Source organism: Pelecanus crispus, chromosome 6 (genome assembly GCF_030463565.1).
Source record: "Pelecanus crispus isolate bPelCri1 chromosome 6, bPelCri1.pri, whole genome shotgun sequence".
In the NCBI taxonomy this organism is placed as follows: Eukaryota; Metazoa; Chordata; class Aves; order Pelecaniformes; family Pelecanidae; genus Pelecanus; species Pelecanus crispus.
This window is the reverse complement of record NC_134648.1, coordinates 63,160,804-63,175,091: the sequence shown is the minus strand read 5'-3', so window position 1 is coordinate 63,175,091 and position 14,288 is coordinate 63,160,804.

Below are 14,288 nucleotides of genomic sequence, written 5' to 3'. Positions count from 1 at the left end.
CTCCAGGAATGGGAACTCAACCACTTCTCTGGGCAGCCTGTTCCAGTGCTTGACAACCCTTTCAATGAAGAAATTTTTCCTAATATCCAGTCTAAACCTTCCTCGGCACAACTTGAGGCCATTTCCTCTCTTCCTCTCACTTGTTACTTGGGAGAAGAGACTGACACCCACCTCGCTGCAACCTCCTTTCAGGTAGTTGCAGAGAGCAATAAGGTCTCCCCTCAGCCTCCCCCTCTCCAGACTAAACAACCCCAGTTCCCTCAGCTGCTCCTCACAAGACCTCTGCTCCAGACCCTTCACCAGCCTTGTTGCCCTTTGGACACGCTCCAGCACCTCAATGTCTTTCTTGTATTGAGGGGCCCAAAACTAGACACAGTATTCCAGGTGCGGCCTCACCAGCGCCGAGTACAGGGGGACAATCACCTCCCTGCTCCTGCTGGCCACACTATTCCTGATACAGGCCAGGATGCTGTTGGCCTTCTTGGCCACCTGGGCACACTGCTGGCTCGTGTTCAGCTGGCTGTCTACCAACACCCCCAGGTCCTTTTCGGCCAGGCAGCTTTCCAGCCACTCTTCCCCAAGCCTGTAGGGTTGCATGGGGTTGTTGTGACCCAGGTGCAGGACCCAGCACTTGGCCTTGTTGAACCTCATACAATTGGCCTTGGCCCATCGATCCAGCTTGTCCAGATCCCTCTGTAGAACCTTTCTACCCTCAAGCAGGTCAACACTCCTACACAACTCGGTGTCACCTGCAAACTTACTGAGGGTGCACTCCATCCCCTCGTCTAGATCATTGATAAAGATACTAAACAGAACCGGCCCCAATACTGTGCCCTGGGGAACACCACTTGTGACCGGCCACCAACTGGATTTAACTCCATTCACCACAATCCTTTGGGCCCGGCCATCCAGACAGGTTTTTACCCAGCGTACACCCATCCAAGCCATGAGCCGCCAGTTTCTCCAGGAGAATGCTGCGGGAAACGGTGTCAAAGGCCTCACTAAAGTCTAGGTAGACAACATCCACAGCCTCTCCCTCATCCACTAAGCAGGTGACCTTGTCATAAAAGATCAGGTTAGTCAAGCAGGACCTGCCTTTCATAAACCCATGCTGACTCAGCCTGATCACCTGGTTGTCCTGTACGTGCCATGTGATGGCACCCAGGATGATCTGCTCCATGACCTTCCCTGCCACCGAGGTCAGACTGACAGGCCTGTAGTTCCCCGGATCCTCCTTCCAGCCCTTCTTGTAGATGGGCATCATATTTGCTAACCTCCAGTCAACTGGGACCTCCCCAGTTAGCCAGAACTGCTGATAAAGGATTGGAAGCGGCTTGGTGAGCACTTCCACCAGCTTCCTCAGCAGCCTTGGGTGGGTCCCATCTGGCCCCATAGACTTGTGTGCATGTAAGTGGTGTAACAGGTCACTAACCATTTCCCCTTGGATTATGGGGGCTTCATTCTGCTCCCCGTCCCTGTCTTCCAGCTCAGGGGACTGGGTACCCCAAGAACGTCTTACTATTAAAGACTGAGGCAAAGAAAGCAATAAGTACCTCAGCCTTTTCCTCATCCTTTGTCACTATGTTTCCCCCTGCATCCAATAAAGGATGGAGATTCTCCTTAGCCCTCCTTTTGTTGTTAATGTATTTACAGAAACATTTTTAATTGTCTTTTACTGCAGTAGCCAGATTAAGTTCTAGTTGGGCTTTAGCCCTTCTAATTTTCTCCCTGCATAGCCTCACAACATCCTTGTAGTCCTCTTGAGTTACCTGCCGCCTTCTTCCAAAGGTCATAAACTCTCCTTTTCTTCCTGAGCTTTTTCCTGAGTTCCAGCCAAAGCTCTCTGTTCATGTAGCTTCATGGAGCCATATCCACAGGCTGAAATTTCTGTGGTAGAAACACTGTTCACTGATCACTAAAGTATCACTAAATAGCATCTGAAGTCATGGCTGTATGGGTTCAGACTGACACCAGCCTGTATTTGATGAGTATTGGACAGCAAGTGGATACTGTCAATGCCCGTGTTCCTGGATGCCAACAGGCTGAAAGATGCAGTATCTTACATGTTGACTTTCTAGACCACTTACAATTAAGTCCAAATATGGATTTTGGAGCTAAGTTTAGGCTTTGGGGCTGGAAAGGCATGACTTTGCAAGATGCTGGCCTCTTCTGGGATATTAGATGTTTAATACACAGTCTGCACAAACATAAAAATCCAGGGCCTGTTTTTAAAGTAGTGTGGTCACTCTGTTTTTTCTTTAAACGCTTATTACAAAATGGAATGCATAAGAAGAGCCAGGAAAAATATGTTTGTATTTACTAGGGAAAGAAAAATAGGGAGGGAAGACGTGAACAACATTATTATATGTGATGAATCTCCTGTTTATTTTAGAGAGTCTGGAAATTGCCTTATTTTTTCAATTGGACCACATGTCTTTGTAAAAGATGTGTTCCACTCCAAACCATAAATATTCCAGGGACATCCTATTAGCGTGTTATGCAAGAGAAGGAACTAGCTTATCCCAATGGAAGGCATTCACACTGCCTCCTGACATGCATTTGATTTAAGCCTGTCTTCTACACTCCCTCTATAGCAAAGGGGATTCTGTCCAGGAGCCTCACTACAGTCCTCTGTCCTTCCTTTGGAGATGCCTGGGAAGATAAGCTTCTCACACATGCCATCTAAAATTAGTGTCATGTGAATATCCTCTTCTGGCCTTATAAACTTTGAGTCTATGAAAACAATAAAACACTATTCTTTAATTTGACATGAGCACAAAACTGCCTTTTACAGTTTTACATCTGAATCTGGTTAGCAGGAGCCTGGGATGTCACCACTTTGACCTTTAGTATTTGGCAATGCGCTGCTGAGGTGTGAAGCCAACAGTGGTCCCCAAAGAAACCTGCACAATTCTGCTGAGTCCACATCAAGCTGTGTGAATGTGGCAGGGTAAGCATGGCCTGATGAGGCAAGTTTACATTCAGACTGCAGCAAGAGTGGAAGGATCAAGTTAGAATAAAAATCCTGTCAGACTTTCTCCTATTTCTAAATGACCTTTCAGATCCCATCCATCCACGGGGGAGATTAAGGTGCCCAGAAATATGATCCACAAAAGTCAGCATAAGCCACAGGAAGCTGCTTATTGTGAGAGCAAAAATTCAGGAGGAAGCTCAAGACACTGCAAAGAGAAAGGCTATGGTGCAAAGAGCCACTTCTTCATACTCCAGATCCTCCCTTGCCTGGAGCCAGGTGCTTGTGAATTCTGCCTCCCAGGAAACAGAGGCATCAGCATCAAGGGAACCTCCTTCCAGATCTCTTGCTGCCAGAATTTAAACTGCCCTTCTCAACAGCCCACCAAAAGTAATTTTTCCATGCACCAATCGAGCTTCACGAGCCTTCTGACCTGGTAATAAGATGAGCAAAACACAGGTTGGGCCAGACACCATTTGGGATTGGGAATCACTGGTTTTACCTGAAATGACAAATGCACAGATCATTGTAGCAGTTTTAGTGTCTTCTGTTTGTTTATTCTGTTCCACCAGTATACACAAATAACTGGTGTTTTCCTGGTTTTAAGCTCATGTGAAAGAGAAAAGATTTGGCTTTCTGTCTGGATGTCATAATATTAATAGAGAACATCTTTAGAGGCTTATTACAATGCAATATTGCTAATTCCAAGCATTAAGAAAATGAAGAAAAAAAAAAAGGACATAATGAATCATTCTTCCCCACCCTACAACAAAAATCACGAGAGTAAAAATGGCTTTGATTCCATTTGTTTACCAGTTTCCGAGCATTTCTGTGTTGTCAGACTATTTCAAACCCTTCTGCCACAATGAGAACTAGGAACTGTCTTTAAATGAAGATTCTCAGTTATCCTCAAATCACATGAATCCTGAAGCTGAAGCCTTTGGGGCAAAAAACATCTAACAAAACAAGCTAACAAGGAACAAAACCAGCTAACAAAGTACTTGGGATGAAAATATGAGAGCAATTAATGAACCATTGATATCAAACAGGTTCACAAGGTTGGCTATGCTGCAAGACCCAGAAAAGACGACATTTGCTAGAACAGATTAAAACTGCCTAAAATGAAAAAAAAAAGGCCAATATACTACACTTTGGGTATTAATCCAGATCAACTATGCACAACATTCCTGGGAAAAAAATAACGAAACAAAAACCCACACCCAAAAAACCAGTTGGGGCTTTTGGTTTGAGGCCAGTTTTCCCAGTCCTGATTTCTTACGGAGTCAGGAAAAAAGCTGCTGGCAAAAATAGCTCTGTGTAAGACTCATGAAATGTGGTAACAAACATTATTATAAATTTATTTCATCTTGACACCGAAAACAGCTCTACAGCTATTTTATGACACTGTGAAGGTTAAACTACTACGGAACAAGTACTCCTGCATGCGGCTACTATAAAAGTGTCACTGAATTATTTCTAATTTTAGTGCCCGTTGTTCTAAAAATTGCTTCCCGCTGCACTCCAGGAAGCAAGAAAAAAGGTGATTCACATAAACCTTGCAGCTGAGAAACAACATGGATCTAACAGACGAAGCTGAGCAGCTACGTACCGCTAGAGGGTTTGTATTGGACTAAGACTGCAAGGAGACTCATAAGGGGGTTCACGTCACTGTAGTCCACAACGTGTAAGTCTTGTGGCTGATTTAGTGATGTTGCTCCACTTTCTAGCAAACTAAGAGAAACAGGTACTTTTAGGGTAGAATTAGTCTCACTTACTTCAGCCATCCAGTTTAAGATGATGAGATGAATCACGGCTGAGAATGGCCATTTGTCTGCACTAACCATAAAGTTAGCTCAGGCAACTAGGTATTTTATTTATGTTTTTTCAGGTGAACCATATCCAAGTGTCCAATAAAAGGTAAACTGGCAGAACACTACTCCAGCTTCGAATACTGCTACACCCCCACCCCCTGGGGCCCAAATTTACCACAAAAAATGAGGAAAAGAAACAAGCTCAAACAGTAGATACTACAAACTTGCCAGACATGCTTGTGGAAATCAGTGCTTTCAAAAGGCATTCCCTTTACTGGTATTCCCAGATCCCAGTAAAAATCATTATCTGAGAACTGGGTCTAAGAACATAAAAAGGGTGACAGGAAGCAATGTAAGCTAAAGGGAAACGTAAATCACTGGTCTCTGTATCAGACAGAGATAGAACAAAAACTAGTTAGTGAGATGACCACCAGCACTCATCAACTACCTGTATAAATTGCTGGATACTATGAACACCTTAAAAATGAAAGCCATGCAAATTCTAAAATCACAGGTTGTCAGATAATTTTTTGTCAAAGAAGGGAACCAGAAACAAATCAGCTAGCCAAAAAATCATGCCTTCATTGTAATCGAGCACAGACTTTGTCACCCTATTTATCTCATGGGGTTGCCGTTACTGCCGATATGGACAATTAACTGTATTGGAAAATACATTTTTCAAAAATTATCTGCATTCTCCATCGTCACTTTTGAGCACAAAATCACTTTCGGGGAGAAATAATTTCAAGGCCTGCGCCTCAGTTGGGGTAAACCAGTGTAGCTACACAGAAATGGAAGGCAATCTGCCAGTTTACGCAGGCTGGAAGTACGGTCATTAATTCATGTCTATGGGATTGGAAGCTGCCAGCAGTGGGTCAGCCTCTTCTGCCCCCCAGGTCAATAAAACAAATGGTCAGATCAGGCCTAAGAATTTCTAATGCTCGAAGTGGTGGATGTCTGGTCTCTTGGCATGGAAATTATTGTGTGAACAACATTGGAAATACCATCCCAGAAGCTAAGCATAAATCTTCTGTGAATGTTGACTGCTGATGTCTAGAAATACTTTTTTTTTTTTTCTTTTGTACTAGCTTTTCATAGAACAGGTTTTTTACTGTTATTTTTACGGACTTCTAGAGATGCAGCTACCTCTTGCTCAAGAACCTAAGTATGGTGTCTAAATATGACGTCTGGGATGCCCTGATTACAGCATTACTCAATAGCTGAGAAGCACCAACATCTAGATTGCTCCTACGCAGAGGGGCGTTATTCAGCAGATGACAAAGGAAGAGCAACCTGAAACACACCTTTCTTAATTCAAACGTGGATTTCATTTGAATGCATACTTTGCTATGTGTTGCCACCCGAATCTCTGACCAATCAGCATCCCATCCAACGTATTCATGTGTACACTGAAACTACAAGATGCTGCCAAAGCATTAAGCAGCCTACAGAAAAGGGCGGGGAGGGAGGAATGTGCTTCTGCTTCCTGTTCTTGGGCAGAGCAGACAGTGAGAAACACCTTAGTCCATGGGTTAGTCCAGAACCAGAAGGTTTAATCCACCTCAGCTTCCAGTCTGGCCATAATACCTTTGCTATTCGTTTTAAAAAGGATTAAAAAAAATTAAATGTTATTATCCAAAGGCCAAGATTCCAGTGATAAGAAACTGGAATATTGTCTGAGCTGTTAATAGTAAGAGCTAAAGACATGCTCTGCGACTGCAGGGCAACATTTTACTAAGTTTGGCAGAAGAGTCTCCTCCCTTCATCCCCTCAGGCTTTTGCTTAGCTTAGACAATATCACAAGGAAGGGCTGTTTGCCCAGAGGTTTGCACTGCGTATTTGTTGGGGATTTTTGTTTGTTTGTTTGTTCATCCACATGGCTTACTGCCAGCTTATGAAAACTACAAGCCTGTCATCAGGAGTTCACCCAGTCTGAGAGAGGAAAAACAAGAGTTAGAAGTCAACCTGATTCCATACCTTTAAAATGTCACAGAATAAAACACAACACACATAAAAGAGACATTCCAGTAACGGTGTGATGCTCCCTGATTTCAGCCATGGATGATAATGAAACATCAGTTTCTGTAAGTAATCAGTAGAGGTTTGTCTTGACATGGGCAACCCAGCCCAAGAACATGAAGGTGGTGTCTTTGTGAAAGCAGAACCTCCCCCACAGGTTTGCTCTTCTAGGATGACTGGCACTACCCTTAAAAAAACAAAACTCTCTTCTTACCCATATCAGGTTTCTTTCAAACTTTTTCAGGGCACACTGCACTCAAACACAGGAAAAAACCACCACTTACATCATCTTGAGCTGTACTAAGAAGAGCAAAGAGGATTCCCTGGAAACAGGAAACCCTACTTTGTACAGTTCGTATTCCCACTGAAGCCAGCGGACAGCTTGGATACCACCAGCTGAGATGATCAGACTTATCAGCTGGAGATGGAGCAGGAGAGAAAAGAAACAGCTGGTGTAAATCAGTGTAACTCCACTCAAGTTACCAGGGCTGTGCCGATTCAAGCCAGCTGTGGATCTAACCCACAGTGTGTTTTGCAAGTGTATTTTCAGCTCTTCAGGGCTCTGCTGTGTTCAAACATTCACAGCACCCACTGAAATTAATGAGAACTGTGTGTGCAGAACACTAGTGTTATTTCTTTTTAAATATTTGGGAGGTGCTCAGAGACTGTGATAATGAGTGCCATATATTAGAACCCAGACAGAATGGTATTGAATCATCAGACCCCTAAGTGGGACAGGTCATTAATCTTTTCCTTGGGAGAGCATTTCAATTTTTGCCTTGGCAAATGAGGAATCATCATTAATAGATGTGGGGGTTCTACCTTTGCCAAGTCCCAGACAAAGTGTGTTTTTCCATTTGCCTTGGGCTTGTGTAAGCTTGCCTAAGGAGGCCAGCCTTGCAGTTTGAGAAACACTGCTAGCAGCCACCATACCCTCATTCCCAGCTAAATTAAACCCTATTATGCTGTAATTAACCTTGCCTAACTTGTTCTGAGTTACAGCAGTAGGTAAAAATCATGCTTTTCCTAGGCTGTCCCCAAGAAGCATTTTTTACATATCAGGCTTGCCTACTCTTCAAATACTTCCAGCTTCTCCTGGAAGCTCTTCTTCTGAAGATCGCAGCTCAACTGCAGGCAACATCAGAACTCTTCTTGACTTCAGCGAGGCCAGAATCACCTGCAAATACACTCACCCACCTTGCGCTCATGCCAGACGGCATATTTTTGAAGAAAACACAATACCACAGAAGTGATGGTGAGAATACATATATACACCTTGTTTTTTAAGGTTTAAAAGATACATATAGGCAGGTTCACTAAGTTTTCTTGGTCAAATTTAAAGCAGTAAAATTCCATTTTATGAATTAGTCTGTTGCCTGTTTTATTTAGATGCAAGTTCAAAAAAAAAACCCAAAACCTAACACATTTCTAGTTCCATTTGATATTTGAGGCAAGGGTGAGAAGAACGAGCACAAGGTAGGAAGAGCTGCTCATTTACAAAGCTACCCCTTTACAAGAAAAAATAAATTGTTGGCAGAATTGCCATTTCCAGATTCCCCCCCCCCTTTTTAAAAGCTCAAAATTCTTCAGCTGTGTTTTCAAAGATCAACATTCTTCAGCTGTGTTTTGAAAGATCCAGCATTTTAGCCAAGGTCCCTCCAACTTCATTAAGTCCATGGACCTTCAAACCAGGCCATCAATGCAACAGTCTTAAAAGCAGACACCCACTAAAGCCATTCTGATGAAGGTAGGACAGAAAGTCTGGATAATCCTTTAACTGCCTGCAATAAGTGTATACATGGAAAATACAGTATAAACCAGCACAGCATAAAGGCTACACTGCCCTAAATAAAAGGGCACGCAAAGAAAAAAAAAAGCGCTACTGCTGAAAACATGTTGCGTATATTACCAGTGCAAAGGTGGGAAGCCTCTGAAGAATTCCGCCTGGAGAGTCAAAGGCAATCTGATTTTTTAATCTGTGTGCCTGGGTGTATGGGGGGAATAAGGGAGAGAACGAACAGTTATGCAGGGACAGCCTGCCTCTAACAGAGTCAGCTGACAGCAGCTGTAGCAGCAACAGCAGAATTCATCCTATCTGTTCCTTCTAAGATAGTAAACGCCTCAGTTCCCACAGTACATGCAAAACTTTTTTTTTTTTTTAAAAGTACTCGCACTGACATTACGCTTCCTGCCATCCCCAGCGGGACCCAGGGCAAGCGGCGGGTCCTGCGGCACAGCGAGCTCCTCCGGCCACAGCGGGCCCTCGCCTCCCTCCGCCCGGCCCAGGCGCTCCGGGCCCCGGCCGCTCCCGCCGGCCCCCGGCCCGCCGTGCGGCTCCACCTTCCCCGGGGCCGCCCCTCTCGCCGCCGGCCCGGCCCGGCCCGGCGCGCCGGCTGCCCCCGCTGCGGCCGGGGAGCGGGGCCGTCTCCGCCGCCGGTGCTGCAGGTCTCCGGCGGCGCCAAGGGGGGCTCGGTCGTCCGCCGCCGCCGGCCCGATGCCCGGGCCTCGCTGGTCAAGTGGTCCTAAACATTTCACAATTATGATAGAGAACTGTTGAACTGTTAAGAACCACTGCACCAAGGAGGCTGAGGGAGCCGCGGTCCGCGGGGGGAGCGGGGCGGGGGCCGCGCTTCCCGCTCGCTCCTGGCCCGGGCTTGGCTCTTCCTCTCGCCACGGCGGACCTGGGGACGAGACAAAACACACGGGGCTGGCGGGCGAGCGGCTCCAGCGCCGCGGGGAGAGCGCCCGGCCCGGCCCGGCCGCCGCCGCCGCCCGCCCTCCTCCTCCCCTCACGCTCCTCACTCAGCGCCGCCACTTACTGAGGGCCGCCGTCCCGCCGACATCCCGCGGCCGCGCAAAGCTTGGCGGCAACGAGCTTTCGTTAGAAGGAAAAAAAAAGGGGAGAAAAAAAAAAAAAAGTCTACAAAGAACAGACAAAACCAAAAAAAAAAAAAAAAACCACCCCACCGTTCTCCTCAGGGGACCCGGCTCGGAGGCGGCCCGGGCCGCGCGCGCCGCGGCCGCCCCTCTGCCGCGGCTCGGCGCGCGGGGCCCTTTTATAGGCGCGCGGTAGCTCGCGGTGCATGAGCCGTCCCCTGCCGCGGCCGCCAGGAATGCTGCCCTCGCCCCTGACGCGACCAGTTTTTCCAGGCTGCCTTCGCACTGACGGGGCGGTTTTGTTTCCAGCCATCATCTGGGGCGGCCAAACGTCAGCAGGTAGAAAAGGACAAACCTGTTCCAAGGCGGCGCGTTTCCTGCCGGCCGCCCTCCCGCCCTTCGCCCTGTCACCGGGGGGAAACTGCTCGACAGGTTTCGCCGAAGCTGGAGGTGGCTCCGGGAGGTGAGTAAGAGACTCCACCCTGCGCCCTCCTGACAGGAGCTGCTGCTGACAGGCCGCCTGCCCTCGGCACCCTCCCGGCTCCCCTCGCCTGGCTGCCAGCCGTAAGAAACAAGACAGCAAAACAAAACAAAAAAGCCCTAAACCGGCCCGTCACGTTCTCCGGGGATTTCGTCGCCGGAGCGTGAACGCCCGCCTTGGCCCAGGCCCCGCGCTTGTCGCGGCGTCGCGCCTGCCGAGGAGGGCGCTTCCCGCCCAGCCCGCAGGTGCCGAGGCCCGGTCCCCTGCCCGCCACCGCCGGCGTTCAGGGCCGGCTCCCTCCTCCTTCCCCGCCGGCCAGCGTTCTCCGAGAGGCGAGGCGGCCTGCACAAGGCGGTCTGCAGGAGCCCCCCGACACCCCCGCGGGGGCTGGCAGTGTTGCCACACGCTGCCCTGCCCCCAGAAGGGTAGCGCAGTGTGCCCCCCCCCCCCCAGCCTGGAAGTGTTTCCTTTACACTGTGTTTACAGGCTTTACTCTCCCGAGTGGCGGGGTTTTTTTTTCTTGCTCAGAAATGGCGTGAGAAACCGCCCGCTGTGTGCGGTGGGCTGGGTTTGCCCCGTCTTGCCCCGCTCTCCCCACAGCCCTGCTGCCGTTTCCCCAGGTGAGGCATCTGAGGAGTCACTCCTGGGGAGCACCCCGCCTTTTCAGAGCTCGCTTTCTGCTGCCGAATGTGCCTGACCTTGAGAAGATCACGCTACTTGGTTTCAGGAAGGCAGCACTAAGAAACCGGGACGGAGAACTGTGAAGAAGGACCTGATTCTCAGCGGTGTTGGGCAGCCAACGGGGGGGACATCCTGAACTTCCAAAAATCAGGCCACTTGCTCATTGTCAGGCCTTTAGCTGTGACTCAGGGAGCAACCGTCTCTGAGTTTGGGCTTTTTCAGTTAATTCTTCTCAATTTTACTCTCTTCATCGACAGGATGGCAACGAAATGTAATTCACCGAGGCTTCCGAGCTGTTTTGTTGGGGTGAGCTGAAAGGTCTTCACGCCCTGCCACCTTGGGACGGATCATGGCAACCTAAGAGCAGGCTTCCCCGTGGTGGCAGCAGGGATGCCGGTCGTTGGTGGTGCTGGGCTGCCTGCGTTGCCTGAGTGCACGCGGCTCTCGCCAGCCAGCGCAGGAGACACCATTTGAAAAAGATGTGGATGGTAAACCCTGCTCTGCCAGTGACTCAGCCTTCGGCCTCAGCCAAGTCACTTCACCACACCTTGAGAGGGAGAGATAATGCTTACCTACCTCATCTTCTGAGGCTTCGCTAATGTTTATATAGTGCTTTGAATGTTTAAAGAACTGTCTTAAGTGCTGTGTATGAATTTTGGCACTCTACATCCTATGATCTTTGGCCCTTTAAAAATATATAGGAGACTCCAGCCGGTCCCGGAGGAAGTGCCCATACAGGTGTCACGGAGCAGCAGGGGAGGGAGAAGCCTTCGTGGCTGTGCAGCAGCCATTCCAGCACAGCTCGTGTGAACGCAGTGCTCACACCAGCAGCAGGAGCAGACAGGTTGCTCGAGGAGCCTATGCAAACCTCATGCTGAGGAAGCTCCCAAGATCTAGGCTGGAGGCGTTTCAGTCCACTTTGGTAAAACCAGCTCCTGCTCTTCTGCTCTGCCCTCTCAGACTCAAACCCAGAAGTTAATTTTGTGCCTTCTTCCAGATAGCCCAATCCATAAGGGTTTTCTGGAGCTTCTCGTTCTCCCAAAAGGATATTTGCTTGCCTTAGTTAGAGGAGGGTCTACTATTTGTGAGTTAATTCAAAGGGCACCTCTATCCTTAGTATCAGTGGAAGTCTGTGGAAGCAAGGCAGCTCTTTACATGCTGTGAGAAGAGTCCTTTGTTTTATGACACGGTGTCCTAGGTCTCCCACTCCTGCCAGTGACGTCCACAGCATGCACAGCATGATCGCACTAGCTGTATTCTATGATTCCTCACTGACTCTACTGCCAACTCTCACCTGCCCCTGACAAACACAAACCCACACCCACACCCACGGCTCCACAATACCACTCAGCTAAGTAATAACCTGACTGTCCATACTAACTGGGTGCAAAAGCCGTTTCCAGCCAAAGCACTCAGAACCCACTACTGCACTGGTGAGGTATATAGCCCCCAGGGATCCCAGCGCTGTTCTGGTCCAGGTTCAGACACACATGGCTGACGGCCCCTAAGGAAGGACTCTGAGCCCTGAGTGGGGAATTGCCTGGGGCAGACAGGGGGAACTGAGGTACAAGAACCTGTATGGGGTTTGGGCAGGATGAATCATCTTCTGCTTTGGATTTGTTTTTAATAAGTGTTGGTGGTTTTACTGATTGAATGTTTTAAGTTCTGGGGTTTTTTTCAGGGAAGAATGTAATAAGAGTATGGGTCTCTTGTGTTTCTTTGAAAGGGGTATGTAAGGGGTGGCTAGAGTGAACTTCATTGGCTTAAAGGGATCCACCTAGTCAATGTAGAAATTCCCTTAGATCACTAGTATGAAAAATGTTCTTTTTTAGTGACTTAGATGTTAGAGAGCAGCAGGTGAATGTACATTTAATTTATGTAATTATGTAAAAGTTCTGTTTCTCACCCATATGCCCCCAATTATAAAAGTAAGAAAGCTAACATCCTGCTACCTCCCTTAGCTAGGTAGAGTCTCACAGAATAGGCTGAAGGCTTTAAAAGGTAGAAGAGTAGAGGTGCCTAACAGTAGAAATGGAGAGATAGCACTACGGAAGGGATAAGCCATGTATTGTTCTTCCTCTGTGACGGTACGAAAGGTGATTGAAGCATTAAAATAATCGAATTGGTTCTGAAATTGTATAGAAGGAAAGACTTCGTTGTATTAGAAGGAATAGTAATTAGTCCTTAATTTCTTTTGATGGTGAAACTAGGTATTGTTTATATCCTACTCTTTTCAGCTGCATATATGTGACTACAGTAGTTCTGTGTTTGTTTTTTACGGGACCACAGTGCAATGAACGGCCCTGTTAAGCAAGCAGCGGGTATGTCCCCCGTGCGTTTGCAGTCCAGGGGCACAAACCCAATAAAAAGGACTATGCTACCCTCCAGCGTGGACTCATTGCTCTAGATGCTGAGAGCTCTCCGATTGCACTGACACCCCTGAAACCTGGAAGAGCAGCACACTGTAACGTGGAACGTGGTGGTTCGAGCACCTTGTACAGCAGGCAGAGTTCTCTTGGAAGGGGGAAGCAAATACTAAACAGCTGATAGTGGCAAACGAAGTGGGCAGCCCAAAAGGAGACATAATGCTAGGGGTGATTGTAAGAGACAAAGAGCTGGCCTGGGAGGAAGCAAAAATGAAGGGTAAGCTTGTGGGACAACATAAAAGGGTGTGCTGTTTGCATGGCAGAAAATAGATGATCATGAATGCTCTGGTAATGAGAGGAAGACTGTATTTCGAGGAGGTTCTACTTTGAAAAAATCATGTTGTGAAAAATGACTGGGAGATGCTATCATTATTATTCATCAATAGCCCCACACTCCTTTGGCCAAAGGTCCCAATACTTTCCTGCAATACCTTATTTCACAGGTATTATTGTGGAAGGGCACAGGACAACACAAAGTACTGTTCCTTGTACTACAACATGTTTTATCTGGCAATTCTAAACTTAAAATAAATCCAGCACGCAAACTAAGCCCGGACATGGAGCTTACCGTTTCTCGGCTTATCATTTTTACCTTCCTCATCATTTGTCTACTGATTTGCTATTCTTGCTCATTATTGGTCACCTAAAATTAGGTTGGAAGTTTCTTAAGCAAAGACCCAGAGTCTGGCATGTCCTGTAAAGTACATGCCATATTCTTGGGCACGGTAAACAGAAAAAAACCCGGGCAAGTGGATTTTCTCCCAGTCTGGGAAATCAGCATTCCATATGTTCATAGCAAACACTGGTGGGGCAACTTCTTGTTTACTTTAGTTGGTTCAAACTCATTTGTCGATATAGCAGCCCACTATGTGTCACATATCAGCATAATAATAGCTTGATAGTAACTCGTTTTGCAGTGATAAACACCTTGAGAGATGGCCTAATGCTTCCTCATAAATAGGAAGCCTTTTGAAATTGTTGCCTAAATAACATCAAGTGATTTGTAGAGAAATAAGATGAAG